General features: G+C 37.5%; 1 protein-coding gene across 1 annotated transcript in view; it reads left to right on the forward strand.

The window, feature by feature from the left end:
* Positions 1-1,801: 1,801 nt before the first annotated feature.
* The window catches only part of PELI1 (pellino E3 ubiquitin protein ligase 1), a 56,805-nt gene continuing 30,905 nt past the window's right edge, over positions 1,802-27,701 (forward strand). Inside the window, exon 1 of the mRNA XM_082746691.1 lies at positions 1,802-2,151. The gene's annotated coding sequence lies outside the window, so the exon portion shown is untranslated. The remainder of the gene's footprint in view (positions 2,152-27,701) is intronic.

Genomic DNA, 27,701 nt, shown 5'->3' on the forward strand with positions numbered 1-27,701 from the left:
TTACCCTCGGTTCTGTCACTAGTGTCATTGTCACTGCCAATGCCTTAGTTCAGGCTCTCCTCTTTTTTTAAATCCATAAAATGCATTTCTAAAATACATATCTTATCAAAATTTCATCTGCTTACAGTCCTCGCATGAGTTTCCACTGCATCTAGAAAAGAGACCACATTCCTTAGCATATTGTATAAGATTCTTCATGATCTAAGCAGTTTCCCTTACTTTTTCTGTGTCTCCTCTCACCAATCCCTCAAACCCATTCTACCAACAATGCTGAACCCTTTGCATAATCAAAATACTGAACAGTCTCCTGCCTCTAGCACTTTGCTCTTGCTACCTTTTACCTCCACCCCCAAGGCTCCCACCCACTTCTCTCTTCCCCTCCTCCACCAAAATGCGCAAGCACGTAGACATAGTCATTTTCAAGTTCGAATGTTTTGGAAGCATCTCCTGATCTGGCTTGATTCTGGGGCAGCTGTGTATTAAAGTACCTGGTGTACCTTGCTGTTACAGTATTTATCACATTGAGTCCCTTTATTTACCTGTGTCCTCTGTGTATGGCAAGCACTTTCAAAACAAGGGAACTTTCTTTTACAGTCTTATATCTCTACTTCTGAGAACTAATAAAGTGCCTGGAACATAGTATACTCAATAAATGTTTTTTTGAATGAGTAATTATGTGGTCTACAAGCATAAGGATTTCTGATCTTGAGATTCTATTTGAAAACCTCAATTTTTCTCTCACGAAATGTGTTTCTGATTTATAAACATTAATCTTTTTCTTCCAGGATATGGGTTTCTAGCTAGGCAGAGCAGGAAAACAAAAGAACTTGCTTGGGAAAGGTTGCCTTTAGTCCTGTAGAGATCCAGTAACTGTATCCTGCCTTTCACCACCCTCCACCACTACCAATTTGCACCTGGGTGCTCGATATGGGTGTAGACTTAGCTGACCAGCCCAACAGCATACTCAGACCTTAGTTCAGACTTCTGTTATTGCCAAATGAAAGTTTGCCAATATATGTACAGTAAACAATTTTCAACGTCCCACGTATTGTTTGAATTTATGTATATTTCTCAAAAATCATAGATTTTAAAATAAACAAATCTGGATTACTTTACACTGAGCAAGTAAAAAAATACCAATCCAATCCTGAACTTTTTTTTACCTTTGCTGGTCTTAAAGTTTGATGTGACTAATTAAGTGAAAAAATTAACTATGGGATTCCGACAGTGTCAATAATAGTTTCATCACTTGTTAGGTTACTGGAAGGCAGCTACACTTCTACAAGTTTTAGGTAAAACAAAACAAAACAAAACCTTGAATTTAAAGCAGAGAGGATTCGTTTGAGGGAAGGAAAAGAAAATGGTATTTGTGATTCAGAATTTTGAAAGAAATTAAGCAGCAAGGAAGACCGAAATAGCGACAGGAAGTCAGAATTCACTGGGCACTTGTGAGTGGTGAAGCTAGGAGCTGGGGGTGGAGCAAAGTAAGAACGACTAGCTGAGGGCGGGATCCCTAACAGCACCTTAAGACAAGAAGGGCCTTGTTCAGCCCGCTGCAGCAAAGAACACGTTCTCTTCCTCCGTGTGTCGGTGACCATAGTAACAGTGGGGGCCGACCCTCTCTCCTCGAGCATGCGCAGTGCAGAAAGAGCGGGCAGCATCCTCAACCACAAGGTTTCCTCTTTTCTTCGTCGGAAAACTACAACTCCCAAGAGACCACTCCGCGAAGCGTCACCGCCTCCCGCCGTGGCCCTGCCTAGTCCCCTCCCTCCTGCCCCGCCCTCCTGTTAGTCCCCTCCCCTCCTTCTGAGTGTGTGTCAGTGACCCAGAGGCGGTGTGAGGCGGAGGGACCGTCGGGGGGCGCCGCCGCGGCCGCCGCCTCCACCAGCAACCCCAGCTGTGCCGCGCGTTCGGATTTGCCTCGAGCCCTCCGGGAGCGCACCACAAAGCGGGCCCCGCGCTTTTCCCTCCGCCCGCGGCTCCTCAGTACTCGATTCCGCGGCCAACTTCCCTCGCGGGGCTTGGCCGGTTGGCGAGGAAGGAGGCGCAGAACGCTGGGCTGTCTGCTTGCGCTCCTCGCGTACGCACACTTCACCCCCTCGCTCCGGTTCTCGGGGCCGTGCTGGGATCGCGGCCACCAGCAATTGTCCGGTGAGTGTGGCCGCGGCGCGCCGCGGGAGGGATGGTGACGGGGCTGGCGAGGGGTGCGGGCAAGGCGGGCGCTTAACTTCCTCGGCGGCTGCTTGGGGCGACCGGCCGGCTCTCCCCGCCCGCCTGCGCGCCCCCGCGCTGGAGGCGGCCGAGAGCGGAGTTTGCGGCGCGGGCATCCCGCGCCCTCGCAGGAGGAAGCGCCTTTGTCAGGAGCCGGCCCGACGCGCCCTCCCCCTCCGCCTGGGAGTCCGGCGCGCGGCGGCCAAATCCTAGCCCCGCGCTCTGCGCGCGGCCGCAAGCCGCGGGAGGGGAGCTCCGCGGGGGCAGGGAGGAAGAGAGAACTGAAAGAGAAACAAAGGGGGCGGTGGGCTTTTCTTTTGTTTGTGTGGATCTGCTAACTTCTTTCTCCTTCCTTACATAACGCAGACTTCTAAGTTAGTCATTCTTTTTATTGTTGTGATTATTGTCATCTTCTCTGCGTGTCTCTCGGATTTCCTTTTATCTCTGGATCTCAGAGCGTTTAAAAACACTAATTAATTACACCTCTGGGGTCCCTACGAAACAAGTTAATATGCCCGTTTTCGTAAGTGGGTAAACTGAGGTCCGGAAGAGCTCTCTAATTGATGGATGCTCTTGATCTTCCGCCGCGCCTAATGTCTGAGGACCTGAAAGCATTTATGAGTAAGAACTCGTTCTCCAATGCCCCGTGGAAAAGTTAAAGATGCTCGTTTTAGTTACAGGTTAACTGAAGTCCAAAAGAAGTCTGGGTAATTGTTAGGTAGTTCAAACAATAATTCTTCTTAAATAGTATTTGAATCTTAAAACCTCAAAGGACTCTTGGAAAATGCTGTAAATCATAAACTCACCTCAGCATCTACTTTTATTTTTGTACACTCAGGTCTCTTATGAGGCAAGAGAGCAATGGTGGGGGGCAGGAGGGCAGAGTTGTGTTGTTGTTTTTTTTTTTAAATGTCATTTGGTAGATATTAATCACTACACACAAGGAAATGTGTCTTGGTTTTAACAGCATCAACAGCCTTCCCTTCGTGTAGTCGGCAAACAGTATGTTAACAAAAAACTGAGGGAACATTTCATCCATAAGGTGCTGATTGTGCCATGGACTGAAGCTTTAAGTGTTTGAAAAGGTCATCTGTTTGTTTTGGTTCAAGGCTGTGTACTTTTCCTCTGCAAAATGTTTTGTTTTCGTGGCAGCTGATCTTTTGTTTCAGAACTGGCTTTGTCTTTTTCTACATTGAATATGTATTATAATTGAGGAGAGATGTAAAGTGCTGTTTTTTTGTTTGTTTGCATTTTAGTGGGAATTTAAATTTTTGAATTGTGGAGAAGGTTCAGTCTTTCAGTTCTTCTGTTACAGTTTATGTTTCCTTTAAAACAGGAAATGTTTTCTCAGAGTGATCAGATTTACATCTCTCAAAACATTGTCCTTATTGTACAAATATATCATATGAATTCCTTTTGTTTTTTATTCACACCAACAACCTCTTCTGGAGGAAAATGCTTAACTCTGAGAACAAGCTTGTTTATTTTGGTAGTTGAACCAAACTGAAGGGTACCAAAAATTTAAATTAAGCATTGTTTCTCTTGGTTATTTCCTGAAGTGAATAATGATTAGAACTATAGTAACAGTGAGTACTTTCACTTATCCTAATTACTCCTAAATTTAACTTTGTGTAATATAGTTGTCTCCAAATTTTAGATTCTGGTGGTTCCATGAGAAAAGGAAAGTGAGACATTTGCTCTTTTCATATTTCTCTGTAGTCCTCTAACCTGCCCCCTTCCTGTAGTATATTTAAAGAGGTCTTGAGTTTAAAACAAACAGTTGGAAATCAAACAGTTAAGTGTATGGAAGGTTGCATGTAGTGAAGTGGTTTTAATGCCTCATCTAATAATTTTACACCTTTTAAAGGGAAAACTGCCATCTGGGTTTTAATTAATGTATTAGAGGTGCGGTATTGCAATAATGGTATGATTTATTGACTTAAAGAAAAAGCTAGAAATTGTGTCTTAGTGACAGATCTGGGGTGAAGTAGGAGAAGCTGTGCTCTCCTTAAAATTGTCATTTCGGTGACCTTGCAGTTAGTTGGTTATGTTGAACTTTTTCTGAAAGCTTTTACAAATCAGATTTGCCATAGGCATTTGTGCTTTAAGGAAGCTACTGACAAAACATCTTTACTCAGTCACTGGAGTCCAAAGGCAGAAGCTAGTGTTGACTGGGAAAGGCTGGCATTGCAGGTTTCCTGATGTCTTTGGGGAAACCCTGAAAGAAATGACTGAAAAGCACAGGTTAGGGAATGAGTCTGGTACCCCCGAATGCTAGTCGGGCATGTTTCAAGGGGAAGCCTCTGTAGACTGCTATTTGACTTTGTTCCAGCTTCTTTTGAGATTATCATAATGTCACTTGTATATTCAGAATCTTGTGATTCAGATATGCCTTATGGTAGTTGTCCAGTGGGTCAGATGATAAGGACTATACTGTAGTAATCCGGCTTTGTGAACAACTGTTTACAGACAGAAACTTCTGGGGCTGATAAATATTTTAAGCCGGGCTTAGAATTGAAAACTATCTTTCTAACATTCTCACACACATACATCTTACCACTGCATATCAATATAGATCTATCCTTGTATTTATTAAATCAAAAAGATTTGTGTGGATTATTTTATTACATATATTTTAACTGTATAGTATATATTAAAATTTCAAAATGACAGGTATATGATGGCACTAAGATGGTCCCAGGAGTTTCTTTGGAAAAATCATGTTATTCTAAAAGTTACATTTCTGTCATTTAATTAAAAAGAATGTAACAAATTTAAGAGCCAGTGGAAAAAAGGAAGAGGAAAATCAACAGAAAGAAGGAAACCTGATAATGTTTTTAAAGAGTACAATATAAAAGATTCCTGGCAACATTATATAAGGGACAAAATTCTAGCTAAAATCTATAAACAGTGAATTCCACTTAGCACTTTCTGTTTATAGATTTCTAGCCATCTTTTCCAGATTCCTTCTAAATATATTACACAGAAAAAGTAAACAAATCATTCTTTCAAAGGATTTGGGTTGTTGGAGATTTTTTTTTACACATGTGTTAAGGGGTGTGGGTGGGTTATTGTTGTTTTTCTTTAAGTTTGACTTCTGCCAGAGAAGATTTCCCCCACAGTAATGTGTGGGAATCTCAAAACAAGAAATATTGGTCACTGAAACTAGACATAATTTCAAGTTATGCCACTAGCTTTTTCTCACATTGTCTTGAAAGACCACCTCTAGTTTTCCTTTCAAAGATTGAAGCACAGGTTAGGGAATGAGTCTGGTACTCCCGACTCATTGAAAATAATTGCCTAACATATTACACTTAGTAGGCCCTACATAAGTTCTGTTGTTGTTGCTGAATTAATTTGCAAGTAATAAAGAAGCAGCAATGATTTCTTGAGGGAATTATCAGGGAATTTGTGATTTTTTTTCCCTTTTTAAGTAGAAATAAGTAATCAAAACATGAATATCTGATTGGAGCCTTTCAATTAGCATAGCTTCCTTCAGAAGTAAACTTGGGAAAAGAGCTTCATCAGGTAATTTAAGAGAAATGAATTGTAAATGAGTCTAAGAATATGTGATTGTTTTTTCAGAATGTGTAGGCAAGGGTTTTAGATTTTTTTTCTTTGCTTCAGTAAACTCTGTTTCAAAGAACAAGAATCTACATAGTATTCCTTGTATTACCCCTAAAGACTTTTATACACCTCAAAATACCATTTACAGAAAAATAGAATATGTTGCTATTGCCTGTAAATGGCAAAATCCAGACATTTGTCATTCCCCAGTTAATTTTGACCATTCATGTAGCTTTTTAAAAAGTTCTAAATTCAATACACATGTAATTTACTTCCTTTTCAAAGAATTTATTACTGATTTTTCTTTTATAATGAGCCCTTGGGATGTTGCTAATTCTAAAAATATGTAGTACCCCTAGTTTCCCACCATCTTCTGCAGTTTCTTTTCCTATCATTTTTTGGCTACAATTTGCTTTCTCCCCTAAATTGTCTAAAATGAGCTAAGAAAAGTTTTCACATACTTGACAAGAAATATAGTTAGTTATTTATGATGCTAAGCTTCAGCTAAATTTCATCGTACAATGTGCATTAAATTTATTTTGGAGATAAAAGTATGCTTACTCTAAAAGAGGGAAGGTAAAGTAGGTATAACAAATTTCCCCTTGGGTACCAAATCTGGCTCCCTGCACAATATTTAGAAAACTGGGAGTCCCAGTTCAGACTCAGCAGGAAAGAGTGCTATGATTAGCAATCTCTGCTATTGGGTGGGCAATGGACTTTTGACATGAATGCCAAATATTCATTTGGTATTTATTGGATGTCTTTTATGTATTGGGCCCTGGTCTAGATGCTAATATCACTCACACAGACTAAAAGTAAAAGCTCTACCTTAATGGTGTTTACATTCTAAACCAAGACACAGGCAATAAAATAAGTAAGTAAAATACTTCGTGTTTTAAGAAGAAATTGCCTCATTTCTTCTTCTTCTTTTTTTATTTTTTTAAAGATTTTATTTATGTGCCTATTTGAGAGAGCTAGAGAGCATGAGCGGGATGGGGGAGGGTGGAGGGAGAGGGAGAAGCAGGCTCCCTGCTGAGCAGGGAACCCTGGTACAAGGCTCAATCCCAAGACCCTGGGACCATGACCTGAGCCGGAGGGAGATGCTCAACCAACTGAGCCAACCATGTGCCCCAACTGACCTCATTTCTTCAAAAAATAAATAACGGGAAATAAGAAATGAGAGGAAGCTATAAGATTAAAAGAGACTTCAGAGGCATATCCACCAAATGTATAGTGTATGGACCTTAGATCTTGCTTTGAGCAAACTAACTGTAAAAAGATGTTTGTGAAAATTAGGGAAATTTGGACATTAGATATTTGATTAAAAGGAATTGTTAATTTTTGTAGGTGTGATAATGTATTATGGGTTTTAAATAGTCCTTTTAGAGATCTAATGTATTTATGAATTAAAATACCATGTTTGGATTATTGCTCTAAAATAATTTGGAGGGGAGAGGAACATAAATGAAACAAGATTGGCCATATATTGAAAGTTGTTGAAAGTAGATGATGGATACCTGAGATTTTTCATAGTCTATTTTTGTGTACTTTTGGAATTTTCTGTAATGAACAGTTTATACACAAACACACACACACACACACTCACACATACACACACGTGAGGTAAGGGAGTAAACCTTGCAGATAATCCTGGGGCAGGACACAGGCAAAGAATAGCAAGTATGATGGCCCTGAGGTAGAGAATCTTCACTAGAATGCAAGAAACTACAAGAAGACGGGTGTGACTGCCTTAGAGTGAGAGAGTAGCAGGAGGTTGGGTAAGAATGGTAAAGGGAGGGGCCAGGAGACCAGATTGTATAGGACCTGCTTGGTTATCCATCCTTGCTTTAAAGTAAGGACATTTATTTTATATACTTTACTTTAGTCACCCTGAAAGCTATACACTTATTTCAAGAATACTAGCATTACTCCAAATATTTTTGGAACTACCTTTTTTTGGTAATTGCCTTCTAAGCCATTTGAAGAGCCACATACAAAAATAACTCAGTACTTTATATTTGTTCCTTGTTTTTAAGAAAAAAAGGGGGTATTAGCCACATGATATCTCTTTTCATTTATCAGATATGATTCAGGAAAGATTTTGGACAGAAAGAAAATAGGAAATAACTTCAGACTGTTTCTAAAATTCACATCCACTCTGAGAATGCAATTACTATTTCTAAAAATCAGATCTACCCGTAGACTGAAAAGGAATTTTAATAATGTTTTGGACAATTGTAGCATCATTTAGAATAAGGATCTACCTCTGAGAGTGACTAATATGGAAGAGGCTATTACACTTATTATGATATTTAAGTTTTGTCTGATGCTTTATAACACATATACACACTAGACCATGCACACTTCTTCATAATTAAGTCCTCAAAACAATCATTGCAGGTAAGTTTCTGTGTTGTGTATTCAAGACTGAAGAGATGACATTTATAATGTACTGAAGTTGTATAACTTTCTTGTTGCTATGGCATATATTTGGGGAATTGAAAGACTAGCAAATGTTTAGTGTTAGAGACTAATCTGATTATTAAGTCTTTTATATTCATGCTTTAGTTCTCAGATTAGTAGTTGCTTCTGGAACATGATGATTTGCCATAATAAAGAACCGATTTTAAATCTTTTATTACAATAGAAAAATTGATCTCATCCTCCAAATGTTTGAAAGTCCCTTTCAAGGAAACCCTCCATTAAGTATAGATTTTTAAAATCTTCTATTCATGGGACAATATACATGTGGAGATTACTTTGAATGGTTTTACACTAAATTACTTAAAATGATAAATGATTCTCATTCTCTGTAGGGATAAGTTTTCCAACCTGAGAAACTAAATTTATTTCAATGAGTTTTACTGTATTGATAACATTGAAGTTAAAAACAATTTTTATAGTTAATTATGCATAATAGGAGGGCACAATGTTTTCTCTTGTATTTTTCATCAATAATATGTAGGATTTAATGAGGTAAGTAGAACTTGTGAACTTTTATTATATAATAAATTGCAAGGGCACCTGGCTTCCTCAATCAGTAGAGTATGCATTTTTTATCTCAAGGTTGTGAGTTTGAGACCCATGGTGGGTGTAGAGATTACTTTAAAAAAATAAAATCTTAAAAAAAATAATAATAACAAAAAAGTTGCATGAAGTGACCACTGAGAATATAAGTATGTAACAGTATACTTTAAGAAGCTCCCTATTTTAAACTTTTTTCAGAAAATTCTTTAATTTCTTTCATTCAACCAGAGTTTTTGGTCCTTTTGGTGTGTATATATGCATAGGTGTACATATAGATAAATAGATAAATAGCACCTTCTTCCTTCATATTATCAGGATTTAGATGTTAGGTTGGGTTATTTAATGTATTTTAAACACTAGTCTATTGACGTGAAACAGAGAGCCCATGTTTAATTCCTGGTCTTTCCATTAACTCTGAAGATCTTTACAGGCTATATTTGATTCACCTGTAAAATACAATAAAAAGAAAAATAGTTTTTCATGAAGAACTTTGAAATTCTATGATGGGAATTTCATGGTGTATGGCTCATCTTGGAAATTGTTTTTAGTCTGTTGATTTGGTAGTAGGATTATGAATCTTTTTCATTTCCCTTTTTGTGGAATAAATAACTTATGATGGAGGAGGAAGAGTAAGAGGGGAAGGGGAAGAGAAGGAAGGAAAGAAAAAAATTGGCTCTCACAAAACAGTAAACATGTCCATAGATAATTCTTGTAACTTGGATATACTTAAGTGTCCATGACTTAATGAGCTAAGACTCAAATTTATAAATTAAGTGGAGAATAGTAATAATAATACACCTTCCATTTCAAGAAAAAAAGTTGCTTTGCAAAAGAGACATCTTAAATTTCATATTGGCTTAAACTTTTTCACCATGATAAAGCCTGTATTTATTTTGGGAAATAATAACAATAATGAATTGATAATAATGTTAATAATGATGGTGATGATAATTAACAGAAATAAAGAATTATTGAAAACTCACACTTGGGGCACCGGGTGGCTCAGTTGGTTAAACATCCAACTCTTGATTTTGTCTCAGGTCGTGAGTTGAGTTGAGCTCCATGCTTACCGGGAAGTCTGCTTCTCTCTCCCTCCCTCCCTCTGTCCCTCTCCCTTCTTCTGTCCCTATTCACCTGCTCACACGTGCACGTGCACTTGCACACTCTCTCTCAAATAAATAAATAAACCTTTTTCAAAAAAAGAAAGTTCACTCTATTAAACTCTAGATTTTTATAGCATCAGGTTCCAAGATGTTCTTTTCAACTTGTGCTTTGGAAGATATTAGTATTCCACATTTCTGTATCTCTCACTTCATCTCTCTCTTACTTTCATCTCTTGCTCACTTTGTCACTGGCTCTGTTTATCTTCCTTTGCTTGCGTTAGTCCCCATTGCTCCTCCACCATGTTTTCTACATGTCTGCCATTTTTTATACTTACAGAGTGGGCTTGGAATGAATGAAGAGTGTTAAAGAAGTAACAGGTAGGGGCGCCTGGGTGGCTCAGTGGGTTAAAGCCTCTGCCTAGGCTCAGGTCATGATCTCAGGGTCCTGGGATCGAGCCCCACATCGGGCTCTCTGCTCAGCAGGGAGCCTGCTTCCTCCTCTCTCCCTCTCTGCCTCTCTGCCTACTTGTGATCTCTGTCTGTCAAATAAATAAATAAAATCTTTAAAAAAAAAAAAAAAAGAAGTAACTGATACTTAGTCAACAAAAAGAAAGTCACAACTTGATGATTGTGTCTCTTTTAGAAATGGTATACCAGTTTATTTGTATATAGTTCACCTCTTAAAGACCAGTCTTTAAAGGCTTTAACCAGAATCTGCCTCCTTAAGCTATCTGTAAAATGGCTTCCAAAAAGGATTTGCTTGATTTCAGAACTGAGTAGGTTGTTAATGATTCAGTATGCCCCCTCATTCTCCTCCTACTTCTTAAATTGAAAGCTCCTTCATAGCATCTAGGTGCCCTGAGTCATCATGTCCGAACTCTGAAGAATTTTAACATGGAAAAACTCACCATGATGTAAAATTGTCAGAAAATAATCTGAGTCAGAAATCATTCACTGATCACTATGATACAACCTAGAGATTGTGGGCTTCATATAAATCTTTGAATGTACTTACATGTAAGTCGTTGTTATAGGACTTATAAATCATGAGGACTTATTTATTCTCAGTTAAATTTTAATTGGCTTGATTTTTGCTATTACATGAAAAGGATTTTCTCTTTCATTGAATAACTGTATCAGAGAGGAAAAGCAGGTGGATTCTGGATAAAAACCAGTATACCAGAAGTCAAGAGACCTAGAGTTCTTGTCCATTTATTTGGTGTATGACTCATATTTCATTTAACCTCCCTAGGCCTTAGTTTCCTTATCTTTACAAGGTTAACAACTCTATGGTAGCCCTCTTTGGGACCAACCCATGGCAGATATACCTTAATAGCTTACCCCAAATCAGCTCATACTCCCTTTTTGGTACTGCACTGTCAGCAGGTAGATAGTTGGCAGTCTAGATGAAATCTGTCACCTCAGCCTTGTAAGGTGTCTGTTAACTCCTTGATTCCATGATTTTAAATGACTTGCCAATAGAAAGTCTTTTTCTTAGTCTTTACTGTTTTTTTCACATTGAATGATCAGAGTTGAAACTTACTCTGTGAATTAAGAATTCTTTGTAGTTCTGAGTACATGGCTATCTCTGGATAGCATGTGTGTGTTTCATTTAGGACTATAGACTGAATGTTTGTATCTCCCCAAAATTCACGTGTTGAAACCTAATCCCTAATACAATGATGTATTTGGAGATAGGACTTTGGGACAGGGTTAGGTCATAAGGGGCGCCTGGGTGGCTCAATGGATTAAAGCCTCTGTCTTCGGCTCAGGTCATGATCCCAGGGTCCTGGGATCCAGCCCCGCATCGGGCTCTCTGTTCAGCGGGGAGCCTGCTTCCCCTCTCTCTCTGCCTGCCTCTCTGCCTACTTGTGATCTCTGTTTGTCAAATAAATAAATAAAATCTTTGAAGGATTAGGTCATGAGGGCAGAGCCTTCATCAATGAGATTAGTGATCTTATAAAAGAACTCAGATATCCCTCACTCCTTCTGTCAATGTGAGGACACAGTAAAAAAAGATGACCATCTTTGAACCAGGAAGCAGGTCCCTCCCCAGACACCTAATCTGCTAGTTTTGATCTTGGACTTCCCAGTCACTGGTACTGTGAGGAATAAATCTGTTGTTTATAAGCCATCCATTCTGTGGTATTTTCTTAGAGCAACTCAAATGGCTAAGGTATATTGTGATGTTAAAAACCGGGATTCCCCAGGTGACTCAGTGGGTTAAAGCCTCTGCTTTAACCTAAAGCCTTGGGCTCAGGTCATAATCCCAGGGTTCTGGGATCCAGCCCCAAGCCCGGCATCTCTGCTCAGCAGGGAGCCTGCTTTCCCACCTCTCCTTCTCTCTCTCTCTCTCTGCCTGCCTCTCCACCTACTTGTGATCTCTGTCTGTCAAATAAATAAATAAAATCTTTAAAAAAAAAAAAAAATTGGCCGGGGCACCTGGGTGGCTCAGTCTGTTAAATGTCTGACTCTTGGTTTCAGCTCAGGTCATGATTTCAGGATTCTGAGATCTAGCCCAACGTTGGCTCCACGATCAGCAGTGAATCTTCTTCTTTCCCTTTCCCTCTGGCTTACACCACTCTCGCGCTCTCCCCCTACCCCCTCCTCTAAAATAAAAAATAAATCTTAAAAAAAACAATTGGAGAAAATTCATGGGAACACTTAAAATTCCAAGTGAAGTGGAAACATTCAAAAGGGTTGGTGAAGACTTGTTTTAAACTCATTTCAACTCCTAAATGTTGTGATGGTAAAACTGCAGGTTAGTGAGGTTCAACTTGATGTGTCTGTTTGAAAGGTACATAGTGAATCAGAATTAATACTAGCCCAAGAGGCAAAAGGCCTGACTTCTAGCTCTGCAAACTGTTTTTTAGTCTGGTTAGTGTCTTCACATATGTAATGGTATCAGACCATTGCTTCTCAGGCATCAATGTGTTATGCAGGTTTTCTGGGGATCATATTAAGATGCATTTTCCGATTCTGTAAGTCTGGATGAGACTTGAGAGCCTACATTTAACAGGCTACCAAATGTGTTGATGCTGTAAACCATGGAACATATTTTATAAAACTATTATGACAGTTTGATGTTCTTCTGGCTGGGTCTTTAAATCTTAACTCTACTTCTTTTTCTCCAGCTCCTTCACATGAAATTTTATTAAACTTGTTTTTGAAGCTTCATTTCTCTAGGTTCATTCCCTTTTTTCTCAGTCTGATAGCTCCTTTAATTTTGTTTTTCCCTTCCCAGAACCAACTTCATAGGTGGTCATTCAAGTTGCAAGTAAGGTAGTATACAGAAAGAGGCCTTGATACAAAGAAAACTGGATTTAAATCCTTCTGCCTCTGATTTTAACAGAGCTGCCTTGGGCAGTTGACTAAGTTTACTTAACCTCTCAAAGCTTTGAATACCTTCTTAGTAGGGTTGTTGAAAGGCATAGAAATACATAAAACCCTCAGCACAATGTAAGCATAATGTAGGTCATCAAAAATTGGAAGCTGTTTTTATTCCTCCCGGGACATCTTGATTTGTAGAGGTGGAAGAAGAGAGGAAAAGATCTGTTCCCCAACCCAGGACCTCCCTCCCGTGTGCCACATTTAAATTTTCAGCTGCCTACTAGACCTATTAGTCCAAATTCTTCAAACTTACCATTGCCAAGAAGATCTCTTCATTCTTTCAATATCTGTTCTATCTCCTTCAATCCTGATGGAAGTTAAGGTTTCACTCTATAAATGCCCAAGCCAGGAATTTGTCAGTTCCACCTTGGTTTCTCAAGTACTTCTATTCTCTATCCTCATTTCCACATTCCCCTTTGCCTGGGCTCTTTTTATCTGATCTTATCTTGTTGGTTCTAGTCTCCTGCAGTTTTTCACACCCTCTTCCTCCTCACACATCCTCCATAGTGCTTTCAAAGTTATTTTCCTAGAAATTATTTTTTTTCTTAAAACGACTATTTCTTAAATGCTTTACTATGTAGAAGGCAATGTTCAGGCATTGACTATATGGTGAGAGAACAGAATGAGACAGTTCGTAATGAAAAATCACAGACTAGGAAGGGCAGTAGATTTTAAAAACAAGTAAATATACAAGTAAATACAGAACAGGGTGCTGAGAGAGAATAACAGGAAGGCACCTATGTTATATTGTATATTGGATGGTCAGAGAACACTTTCTAAGGAATTGACGTTTAAGCTGCTATCTCAAGAATGAGGAGCCAGCTAGGCAAAGAACAGAGAATATTGCTTCAGGCTGAGGATATAGCATGAGCAAAGATGCTGAGTATGTTTTAAAAGTGATATGGTAGGGCATGGTTGTAGACAGAATATAGAAAATGAGGAAGAAGGAGTTATTAATGACTTTCAGGTTTTTGCTGTAAACAATTACTGGGTTAATAGTGGTTGACCCTCATCTACCTTTAGCTTCTCTCTCACTTCCCTTCATTACTGGGCATAAGTCATATGAAATTCTCATTGTTCTCAAAACGGTTTTGAACCTTTGCATATGTTATTGCGTAGAATAAACATCTTTGGCTGAGACCTTTTCACCCTTCAAAGCCAATCTTCAATATTACTCTTATATAATTTTCTCCAAGTTCTCCATGTTTAGGTTAAGGTTTCAGGCTTTTTTTACTTTTTATTGTCATTTGGTTAATATTTGTTTAATACCTCTGTTACAGCACTGATCACATTGTATTAGAATCTCTCTTTTGATATATCTAGACACATTTTACTAAACCAAGAGCTATGTGGATCCAGAGATCTAAGCTTATTGCTTTTGTGTTCCTGGGGTCTAGTGCATAGGAGCTGCTCAAAATGAATGAGTGGATATGTTTCTTATACAAAGCAGTCTGACCGTACCCCTTGAACTGGGATGAGTATTGTTTGCTTCCATGGGATGCAGACACTACTTTTACCATATTACATTGACTTTAAATTTTTTTATATACATTTCTTAAGGACAAGAACTGAGTCTTGGTTTTCCTTGTTTACCTCGTGCCCGATACTGTACTTAATGTGCAATGAGGAAAATTACAGTAGGCTTATAGTTTCATGGCAGAATATCTCACCAATATAGCCTTCCTTGGATGGGCATTATGGGCGCTGGAGGTAGGATGAAGGGAGACCCAATATAATTTATCAGCATATCTCAAATGTTTGCTTGCTGTTTTTGGTAAAAAGATGTGTAAATGTGTTTAAAATAAATCCCATTATTCCTTTGAAATGGCTGTGAAGATCATTTACTATCTCCCTACTGTATTAGTGATACTTTTTTTTTCCCCCAGTATTTATCTTACTTGACCTCTCAGCAACATTTGACATTGCTGACTACTTCCTACTTTTTGAAGCATTCTTCACTTCCAAGATGCCATACACCATAGACCAGCACTTTGATGCTGTCGCTTTTTAAAAGCTCTTTTAGGGGGCGCCTGGGTGGCTCAGTGGGTTAAGCCTCTGCCTTGGGCCCAGGTCATGATCCCAGGGTCCTGGGATCGAGCCACGCATTGGGCTCTCTGCTCAGCGGGGAGCCTGCTTCCCCGACACTCTATCTTTCACTGCCTGCCTCTCTGCCTACTTGTGATCTCTGTCTGTCAAATTAATAAATTTAAAAAAATAAAAGATAAAATAAAATAAGATCTCTTTTAGGAGGTGCTACTGTTCTTTCAGATTCCTAAATTTTTGAACTCCTCAAGGCTTAATCTTGGGCTTTCTTCTCATACTCTATACTCATTGCCTAGGCAATTTCATTTGTACTTTGAAGGTTTTCAGGTTTATATTTCCAGCCCAAGCACCAGACCTGTATGTATAATTGCATCTAATGCTCCATGGATGTCTCCAAAAAGGTACCTCAAATTCCCATGCTCAAAGTCAAACTTAACGGGAGCTTCAGCAGTACCTGGCTATAAAAGTTGTTGAAGAGTGATTTATTACCCTTCATAAAAATTAATTTCCAAGGCTTCCTTCTACCCCACCAAATTCTCTTTAGCAAGAAATAGTTTCTATACTAAAGTAAATATTTAACTGACAATATAAAAATCCAAGTACCTAGAAATTGACTATCAAAAGAACTACAATAAATCTTTATTGAACTACTACTATAAGCTAAGCACTTGGTCTAATTCTCAAAACAACCCTTTGAAGTGGGTAATATTATATTGTTGTAAGGTAATAGACTGTAGTGTTTATAAGTGTGGACTCTTAACCAAGACTTCCCAGGTTCCCATCCCAAATGCCAGCCCTACCACTTATTAGATGTGTGACCTCTGGTGATTTACTCATCTGGACCTCAGTTTCCTCCTAAAACAGAGAAGGTATTATTTGTCCCCCCAAAACATAATTAGGAGTTAAAGAACTAATATGTAAAATTCTTTCAAAAATACCTGGTACCTATTATGATAAGCACTACATACATGTTAATATTACTACTATCTTGGGCTTACGGGTAAGGAGATTGAGCCTCAGTAGGGTTGGTCCAAGACTTACAACTATTAAATGACAGTGCCAGGAGTCAACATAAACAGTCTGACTACAGAATTCCCTCAACCACTCTATTTTATTTCATCTCAACTAATAATAATGTATCTCATCCTCTTGCATACAAGACTCCATATATCTCACTGTGATCATACAAGTATTGTAATTCATTCTAGTACTCATACCTGGTGTTTAAAATGTAAAAGATCTAAAATATTTAGTTAAAAGCTCACTTGAATATGATTTGGGAAACACAAGGATATACATCTAAATTCCATGTTACTCTACATGCATTGTTTTTCTCTTTTTCTTGTTACCATTAATCTCCAAAATCCCTAGAAAGGAGGAGTACTAATTTTAAATATTAAAGTATCTTTAGTTGTTGTGAATTACTTACTCTTTTGAATATTTTGATAAATATTTTCAGAATGACTTGGAAGCTCAAAAGCATGTCATATTCAGATATTATGCTTAAAATCAGTAATTTTTATGCTTATGATGAACTATACCTTTTGAAATCATGTAGTTATTTGCCTATTTTTAAAAGGCATAGACATTTCAATTTCTCAAGGAAAAGTTTTCCTTTTAATTTTTTCAGCTGCTTTTTGAATCAGAACTTTGACTTCAGTATTTTGAGGTCTTGTATTAGATTTTTATATAGTTGAATCTGCTTAATTTTGTAAGTTTTAATCCCTGACTCTCATTTAGGGCTTTGGTAAAAAAAAAAAAAAAAAAGTACATCTGGTTATAGTTTCTATAGATGATTTACTCCATTTACCCCATTGCTTATTATTTCTTTTTTCCGTTGTTGGTTTTTTATTTTATTTCTTTGTGGCCAAAAGAGAAATTCCTTTGTGTTAAGACAATATAAAGGCAGAAGATAAAAAGTCTTCTATAGCCTTTGAACTTAGCAAGAAGGGGATCTTGAGAAGGAGAGTGGACTTTGAAAAACAAAATCATTTATGAAGAAGAGTGTTTTACCATGTTTTTGGAATGGAATTCTGTGGCCTAGTGTATTTATTCTTGGGGAAACAAACTCTATTGTGACAGAAAACTCCACTCAAACTGGCGTAAGAGGGGAAAAGTTTTATTGGTCTGTGTAAACTGGACCAGGATAGGTGTGGCTTCAGGAATGGCTCCACCCAAGGCTTTAATAATGTTAAGACTCAATTTCTGTGCTTTTCCTGCCTGGTACTACTTCCTCTCTGTTGGCTTTATTCTCTAGCCCTACCTGAGTAGAAGATAACTTTAACCCCTTCAGCCCCTAAAACCCTGCAGGGTGATTTGTATCCAGAAAGATGTGACCATCTTTTTCCTAGAAGGCCCAGCAAAAGCCTCACTGCATCTTATTGGCTCAGACTGGCCTGCTCTGTGGCCACAGGAATGTGAAGCTTGGATTGTCTGGGAATGAGCCATATGCCTACCCATCAAGTTTGAAGGCATACGTAGTCAGCTCCACCAGATATATATAGACTGTAATTTCCCAAAAGGAAATGAGGATTCCATTATATTGCAGGAAGGGTGATGTATGCTGGGCAACAGAAAATAGATGTCCTTAACTCTTGTTGTATATTTTCATTTTAAGAGTTGGGACTCAAAGAAAGACCAGTTTGATTGATTGATTGGTTTTTTTTTTTTTTAATTTAGTATTCAGTGCTAATTTGGAATTTGTATGACTTCCCTTCCAAATTACTGTTTTAAAGCAATATATAAATGGGAATTGCTAGGACTTTTCAACTTTGAAGAGCTTTGAGAATATCAAAATTTTTAAATTGGGGCTACTTTAACAAATTCCATACTACTAATTTTTGTATTAGTTATGGAATCACATTTGCTGATAACTAGTTCTTGTGATATGCAACAGTGTCTTTAGGGATTCACATGTTTTTCTAGGTTAATAGTTCTTTAATGCCTTAAGCAGACTGGGCTTTAGACCAAAAAGTTCATAAGCAACCATGAAATCTAAGGTTCTATTAGAGGAGGAGCACTATGATGAGGGACACTAACAAAGGCTTCATGTATTCATTACTGTAACTGATTTTAGTCTGAAAATGGAAACTCAGTTATTACTGAAAAGGCAAATAAAGTACCTGTTGTACTTCTATTCTTTTTGACACCAAAAATATGAAATGATGTGGAAAATTGTATTTGCATTTTGGTCTCTAATATAATTATTTAGATAGCTCCTCCTATTTTTTTTAAAGCTTTTATTTATTTATTTTGTCAGGGAGAGAGAGAGAGTGCACATACAAGCAGGGGGAGCAGCAGGCAAAGGGAGAAACAGGCTTCCCTCTGAGCAGGGAGCCTATTGTGGGACTGGATCCCAGGACCTTGGGATTATGACCTGAACCGAAGGCAGAGGCTTAATTGACTAAGTCACCCAAGGGTCCCACTCCTTTCATTCTTTATGTTACATTCATATATATGTGAATGAGTACAAATATCCCCAAAAAGCTTTACCATCCTATAGTATTTAGAAAATTTTAGGTTTTTTCTTTTAAATTTCTTTCTTTTTTTTTTTTTTTTTTTTTTTAATTTTGTTTATTTTAGAGAGAGAGGGGCAGAGAGAATCCCAGGTAGACGCCACTCTGAGCACAGAGTCTGACTCAGGGACTGAGCCTAGAACCCTGAGATCATGACCTGGGACGAAATCAAGAGGTGGATGCTTAACCAACTGAGTCAACCAGATGCCCTCAAATTTCTTGACACCACAGAAATATTAATGCTTTACTCACCAAATTAAAATGAAGACTTCAGGGGTGCCTGAGTGGCTCAGTTGGTTAAGCACCTGCCTTTGGCTTGGGTCATGGGGCTCACTGCTCAGCTGGAAGCCTGCTTCTCCCCTTCCCCTGCCCCTCCCCCCCGCTTGTGCATTTTCTGTCCCTCTCAAATAAATAAAATCTTTAAAAAATGATAACAAAATGAAGACTTCATAAGCTCTAACTTAAACATACATTTAGCATTTTCTTTTCTTTTATTAACAAAGTTCTGCAAAATGAGCAAGGCAATTTTTCCCTTAAAGGAGTTTTCATCTTTAATGGTGGGTGGCACAAGACCCATATCTACTGTAATGCAAAGCTGGATATAAGGATAAGTATTTAGGAAATAAAGAAAGACTTCCTCTCTGGAAAAGGCATATCAAATGGGTCTTGAAACATTATCAGAACTTTTTACAGGTAAATAGTGACAACATTAAAACAACCATTGTTTACTGAGCATTTAATTATAATCAGTTTCATTTTTTTTAAGATTTTATTTAGGTTTTATTTAGATTTTTTTTTAAGATTTATGTAGGCAGAGGGCCAGGCAGAGAGAGAGAGGAGGAAGCAGGCTCCTTGCCGAGCAGAGAGCCCAATGTGGGGCTCCATCCCAGGACCCTGAGATCATGACCTGAGCCAAAGGCAAAGGCTTAACCCACTGAGCCACCCAAGTGCCCCATAATCAGTTTCATTTTTTTTTTGTCAGAAACATGTGATATATCATTTTTAAATCTGGAGGAAAGTTGGAAGAATTTGAATTATGGTGGATCCTAAAGATACATGGTTTAAAACTTAAAAACCAAAAGTAATGGATCTTATTGGGACACATCATATGGGAAGCTTTCTATTTCAGCCACCACAATAACTCTTTGTAGTATAAATAGAAGTTGAAAATCATTTCTAACAAAAATTACGTTGTTTCTCAAGAGGTAATCAATCAATGATTCAAATAAAAAAAAATTCTACACACATTACCTTAGAAGGTTCTAGGTTAATCTTCTAACATTGTTAAAGAAATTCCCGTGATTGTATATGGATCAGCAATATTAGCAATTGTAGTCTGTACTCTATACATCTTCTAGAATCAACAACATATTAATGTACTTGGTTTTTATATATGTTATTAATGTGTTTTTCAAATGTAAGATCATTCATTTAAAGTGAGCTTTCCAAAATACAGTGTGACTTTAAATGAGTGGTCTGGAAAATTTATAAATACTCTAAATGTTTATTGAAGAACATTTTCATAATACAAAGAAGAGAATAATAAATTTCATAGTTTTTAAGAAGTTAAGTCTTCTTTTGAAGTACTAAGAGGAGTAATTAGACAAAACCTATTCAAATATTATTTTAATTGTAGTTTATTGAGTTACATATAAAAAAGAGCCCAAATTAGTTTAAACAGATAAGATTTGAATTTATGGTATTCTGAGTCTCGTATTTTTTCATTGAATGTCAGGGGTATGTTAAAGTTCCCACATATATGTTTCTAAACAAAAGATTGTTCTGACAGTAAGTTTAAGTCATTTTCACAAATTATTGCTGTCTAAAAATTTCCCTTGACTTCACATTTTGTTCTGAATGTCTTGGTTTCTTTCCTCCTCCTACACAATGTAGAAGGCAAGTGAAGCAGGAGTTGCAAAGTAACACAGTAAATTTAAGAATGCTGGCTTTTTTCCAAAACAAAAAAACCTTTATTATAAGAATGCTTTTTATTGATACCAAGTGGGGGGGGGGCTTTTGGCAAGTGTTCAGTAAATGTGTGAATAACCTAATTGATTTAGCTGGAATGAATAGTAGAAGCTTTGCCATTTGTCCTTGTAGATATTTGTCTCAATAAGCACAGTAATAGACCAAACACTTTATGGTGAAAGGTTAAGATAAAAAAAAAAATCCACCAAACTTACCGATCCAAATATCAGCAATTTTATGTCTGTGTCAGGGACTTCAAAGAGAAAGAATAATATATTAATTAAAATGTGTTTTATTCTATTATGAAAAATTAATTGTTAACATATAAAACCCAATTTTTTGACAGCTCTTAATATGTGAAAATATTAATAGAGGAGATTTTTGCTGATAATTGTAAGCTATATGAATTTTAAAGATGTGTGTAGAAATTTAAACATATTGTCATATTCTCTACAATAAAACTCTAGTAAAAGCAGGAATCATTATTAGGACAAATAATTAAAGATGACAGTAGAAGCAAATTTAAATTTTTTAAAAATTCATTATAGATGTCACGTTAGTTTTAGCTCAGTCTTTAACTGTTTAAAAATGTAAAATTTTAGGAGATTTTTGAGATCCTGTAAAAAAATATTTTCCCTAGTGAGAGGAAGAGAAGAAAGAAATGTTGATGGCAATTGAAATGCATACAGTACTTTTATTCATTCATTCATTCTTTTCATTTATGTGTGAGAGAGAGAGAGAGTGCACAGAGCCAGAGGTGGGGAGTGGGATATAGAGTGGCAAAGGGAGAGAGAGAATCCCAAGCAGGTTCCATGCTCAGTGCAGAGCAGACCCCAGGCTCAATCTCACAACCCTGAAATCATGACCTGAGCCAAAATCAAGAGTCGGATGTCCAACAGACTGAGCCACCCCAGTGGCCCTACAGTGCTTTTATTTTTTTTTTTTAAGATCTTATTTATTTATTTGATAGCGATCACAAGGAGGCAGAGAGGCAGGCAGAGAGAGTGGGGGAAGCAGGCTTACTGCTGAGCAGAGAGCATGATGCGGGGCTTGATCCCATGAGCCTGAGAACATGACCTGAACCAAATGCAGAGGCTTAACCCACTGAGCCACCCAGGCGCCCCCCTACGGTGCTTTTAAAAAGTACATTCCTGGGCTCCTGGGTGGCTCAGACAGTTAAGTGTCTCCCGTTGACTCAAGTCATGATCCCAGCATCCTGGGATCGAGATCCATGTTGGGCTCCCTGCTCTGTGGGGAGGTCTGCTTCTCCTTCTGCCTGATACTCCCCCTGCTTGTGCCCTCTATCAAATAAATAAATAAAATCTTTAAAAAAATAAATATTAAAAAACAAGAAGTGAATCCAGTCTTTCTCTCTTTCAGTCTTCTAAAAGCATAGAAGTAGGGACACCTGGGTGGCTCAGTGGGTTAAAGCTTCTGCCTTCAGCTCAGGTCATGATCCCCAGGGTCCTGGGATTGAGCCCCACTTCGGGCTCTCTGCTCAGCAGGGAACATGCTTCCCCCTCTCTCTCTCTGCCTGCCTCTCTGTCTACTTGTGATGTCTCTCTGTCAAATAAATAAAGTCTTTAAAAAAAAAATTTCAAATCCTCTTAAAAAAAAAACAAAGCGTAGAAGTATACCATGTATAACTTTATTTGCTTATAAAACTATCACATGATTTAAAAAGGATATCTCAGAAAAATTCTAGTGGCACAAAAAGGGTGTTTTTCCTAATTTTAATAGTTCCTTTTGGAGAGGAATATTTCTCATTTAATCTTTGTATCTGCGACTCCTTGCACAGTAGCTGACCCATTGTAGGCACCATGTAAATGTGGTAAATGTGTACTGAACTAACCTCAATTTTAGAAATTCCGGAATAGGATAGTGTTATCTTTCTGGGCATTAAAACTATACTTCTCCCCTCCCCACACACCCACTTTTGTATCTCAATTTTGGTGCAAATAGGCTCTCAGTTTTGAGTGTGAAGAAAACTGGTTGATATTTTCATCTCCCCAATCTTAGTTTTAAAAGAGAAATAGATTTAACAGCATATCATCTTTTCAGGTATCTACAGTAGAGAATATAGTTTCTAAATGATATGAATGGGAAGAATCTGTTTTTATCTGAGGTGATTGATGGAAAAAAGTCAGTCAACCAAGGAGAGAAGCTTTCTGAAAAAAGGATCTACTCCTTATCTAGCAGTCAGTCCTAATGAATGTAATTAGAGGGAAGCTAAATTCTGATTTTCAAATGTTAACTGAGGCAAAAACCTAGATTTTCCAGGTAAGTTCCAATTTCAGGTATAGTAATCCTTTGACAACAAGGAATAGAACTGTGGTTAGCAAAGTTGTAGTTGTTTCAGTCAAGCTCTCATTGGAGATAGACTTGGAGAAAAACAGTTAAAACAGCATTAAATGAATACATTTTTAGTACAACAGAGTTCCGGAAGACATCCACTACCAATTCAAGCCATATTCACCAGAGTCAATCAACTCATTTAACATTGTTTCGGAAACATTGCTGTGGTATCGTAATCTACTAAAGCATAGTCTCCCAACAAGTGTATATAGAATCGTGCCTTTGAAAAGTTTTCAAATCAATTTTTTTTAATTTTAAGATTTTATTTATTTATTTGAGACAGAGAGGGAGGGTGACAGAGAACACCGGCAGGGAGGATAACCATAAGAGACTCGTAATCTCACAAAACCAGGGTTGCGGGGGGAGGTGGGTAGGGAGAGGGTAGTTGGGTTATGGATATTGGGGAAGGTATGTGCTATGGTGAGTGCTGTGAAGAGTATAAACCTGGTGATTCACAGAACTGGGGCTTTATTACCCCTGGGGCTAATAATACAATTTATGTTAATTTAAAAAAATAAATAAATAAAGGAAGAAGAAGCAGGCTCCAGGTTGAGCAGGAAGCCCGACTTGGGGCCCCACCCAAGACCCTGAAATCATGACCTAAGCCAAAGACAGAGGCTTAACCAACTGACCCACCCAGGTGCCCCTCAAATCAACTCTTAATGGCATGGAATTTGATGGGTTTAATGCTTTAATTCTACCTTGTTGTATTGTTTTTGTTTAATAAGCATCAGCAAAAGGGTTAATAAAACAACCTGGGCTTTTGCAAATTAATATGTTTTGAGGAAATGTTTTTTCTGGTCTTGGTAGTCTGTCCATCATTGAAAAAATATGAGGTAAAAAATTTTCTCTATTGTGAGGCTATAAAGGGGAATCAAAATTTTTGTTTGCACTAAATTTTTAAAAATGAAGTGTTTTATTTTGGTGTATAATACAAAAAGTCATAATTGGTGATTTCTTCGGTTTTCTTCCAACTTACCCCACCCAGCTTCTCAGTAAACTCAGACTTGGTCAAATTTGTCCTGGTTCTCAGTACCTTAAAGTATAAAGACCATGTCCAACATCAGAGATTTCTTTTGATCAGTTTTGACCTGGCTGGTTTCACATAGTTTCATAAGCATCTTCTAGCTCCATATACAGTTTTTTATTCCTATTACGTATTTGCATTGCAGAAGCATCTATGCAACTCACCTCACTTGAGGAGCCACATTACTGACCTGTTCTTAATCCATTCACCCTGAGGAAAAATAGAGATATATAAACCCATCCCTCTCTGGTAACCTTCCTTAGGAAAAGAGCCCCCCCTCTGGGAGATGTTGAACAATACACAATAGTACACAAATGCTGAGGGATCCCATGCCAGCCCCCTATATTCATCAATACAGAATTTTCTAAATAGTAAAAAATTGATAAGACATGTGAGGAGAATCAGTAACTAGAAAAAAAAGGCCATGCTGCCTGTGCCTTTGGGGCTTCCCATAGCTTACTTCATCCATTTTGGCTTAATGCATATGGCATATATTTCCCTCTCCATATTCAGATTGTCTTCTCATACTGGTTTATTCTGAAAGAGAACTCGTTTTTTGAGATGACTTCCCAAGAATCCCTAAAGTGAGTTTCATATCTGCTACTACAGCCTACATTTTGGGTCATACTATTCCAAAATTCCACCCAAATTTGGCAAAAACCCATTTTTCCATAATTTGGTAATAATCCAGACTAAAAATATGAATTTGACATAATACATTATTTTTATTGTAGGAATTTTTGGCAGATAACTTCTGGCCCTGGTTTGATTGATTGATTGACCTTTTCTGTGTTAGAATGATGGAAAGGACAGGGGCTTAAATTCAGATAACTTTTGCCACTCAGTTTCCAAATGACCTTGAGCAAATTATTTAGCCTGTTTTCCGTATCTGTTATAAGACAGTTATAAAGTTTGAGTTTAATGTATATAAAGTTCTTAATACCTGTTACCTAGTAGATAATACATTTTTTCGCCTCTCTGAAACCTTGTTTAAAGAATTTTGATTAATTCCAGAATAAAGTTCAATCTCTTTACCTTACCCTGATCCTTAAGGCCCACTATATAGGGCACTTCTTTGCCGTTTAGCTGTATCTCATTCAGTTATTAGACATTTATTCAGTGCTGGCTGATAGTGACTGAGCTTATAGAGACATACTGCTTTGATTTCCAGACTTTTACTGTTTTTTGGTCTCACCAGTCCCTCACTCGACGGAACCTGCTTACTTGTTCTTTCTTGAGACTCACTATAGTTTTTACTCCTTGCCTTTTTTTGTCTTGATGTATGTGTTTCTTCCACCTGACCTGCCATTTCTCTGCTCTTGGTAGTCTGCCCATCATCTATTTCACAAGGCACAACTCAAATACCCCTCCTATGAGGATTTCCCTGGATGTTCTTCCACTGAAGTGGTAATACTTTTCTTTGAGGTCTTACAGTACCTCTGGTCTTTTGCTTTAATGTAGTTATCTGTCCTGTACTGATTTGGGTTGAGCTGATTGATTTGTACCCTTTTTCCTAACAGTAAGGAAATAAGTGGTGGTATAGGGAATCACACCATTTGCACGCATTCAAATACTCCCGTAGCTTCTGGTATTATAGTGAATGCTCACTAATAATTTGTTGGATTAGTAATTGCATTATTAGTTATCTAGATGCACAAAATTAAAAGTAAGGAGAGGGGTGCTTGGGTGGCTCAGTAGTTAAGTGTTCAGCTATTGATCTCTGCTTAGGTCTTAATCTCAGGGTTGTGAGTTCAAGCCCTGCATTGGGCTCCATACTGGGCATGGAGCCTACTTTAAAAAAAAAAAAAGGCAAACACAGCCCTCAGTATGAAAACTGTTCAAACATCTAAGTTAATTAAACTGTAAGGGAAGCCTACAATTACTGTTGTAAGTACAAAATAATCACAAATAAGCATTTAATGGAAAATACCAATCTAGAATATTGGAAGAGGGATGGCTCTTTATAATCTTGTGTAGCGTTATCATCATCTGGTAACCTAGAAATAATAGCTTTTAAACTATTTTTAGTTATTTAACCAAATAGGACTGTAAGCTAGTATTTGTAGCTAATATTTCCTTTTATAAGAAGGTGGTAAATGTAAGTGAAGTGTATTCCTGAACTGTGTGAGTCATATTAGTAAATTATGGAACATGTGGAGTGGGACATGGAAACCCTCGATTTATAGTCTGTTAGTCAGAAGTAGAAATAGCCTGAGATTTGCAACTGTTTTTGGAAGTGGGATGGTCTTTTGGGACTGAGCTCTTTAACTTGTGGGATCTGAGTTAACTCCAGATAGATAGCATCAATTGAATTGACTTGTTGGACACCCCCTTGGTGTCAGAGAATTGATGAACTGATTGATGTCAAAGGAAACACTGTGCTCCATTGCATTCATTGAAGGTGATATAAGATGTCAGCAAAACATAAACCAAGAAAACTCATGTCTGCAATTAAAGCCAGATTGAAACAATATGAGGTTAGAAATTTCAAGCCTAATTGTGTATTTTGTGATTTCTGGTACCAAAAGCATTTGGTTTGGGAAAGTTTTAAGCTGTTTGTAAAAATTTGTAGAATGTTCAAATGATTACTTCTTTCCATTTCTCTGGTTCAACAAGTAATAGGAGTTAAAATAGGTAAAATTTTTTAATTTGCAAATTCTAAAGTTGCATAAGTTCTTCTGATCTTTTATTCTTCAAAAGATCAGTATTTGAATTCCAGATGTACTCCAGTAATCAGTAATCTCAAGTTTATGGCAGAGTTGTTGTTTTTTTTTAATGTGGTACTATTTTGTTTCTTTGTTATTTATTATAACAGCTTTATTGAGATATAATTTATATACCATACAGTTTACCCACGTTGAATTGTATTCACTGGATTTTAGCATAGTCACAGAGTTGTGCAACCATTATCACAATCAATTTTAGGACATTTTCATCAGCTGGAGAAGAAACCTCATAGCCTTTAGCCATCACTCCTCAAACCCCACTTACTGCCCTCATTCTGTCTCTGGATTTGCCTATTCTGGACATTTCATGTAAATGGAATCATATATTAATGTAGACCTTTGTGAGTGGCTTCTTTCATTTAACATGATGTTTTCAAAGTTCATCTATGTTGTAGCATCTCTCAGTACTGTCAAAAGTTCATAAAGAAAACAAAAGTAATATCAATCACTTATGTAGAAATTAGTAAAAGTTTATTGAACACACATCAAAAAGACAATTTGCAAACCAGGAGCGCTCAAACCAAAACATGGAATAAGACTCAGACGTATATTGTTATAAAGCACCTTATATAGTGTGAAGGCATGAATGTTTATTCTTTACGGTGACAACTTGCAATTTTGGAATTTTCTTAAAGATAACTGGTTACTGCTCACCCCTTATCAATTTGGGAGAACTGTTTTGCTTACGATTTTTAGAAGTGACCCAGGTCAAGTTACCATCACTTATCTTGCTTAATAAGCTAAATTAAACTTTATATGACTGTTCAGG

Source organism: Mustela nivalis (genome assembly GCF_964662115.1).
Source record: "Mustela nivalis genome assembly, chromosome: 8".
In the NCBI taxonomy this organism is placed as follows: Eukaryota; Metazoa; Chordata; class Mammalia; order Carnivora; family Mustelidae; genus Mustela; species Mustela nivalis.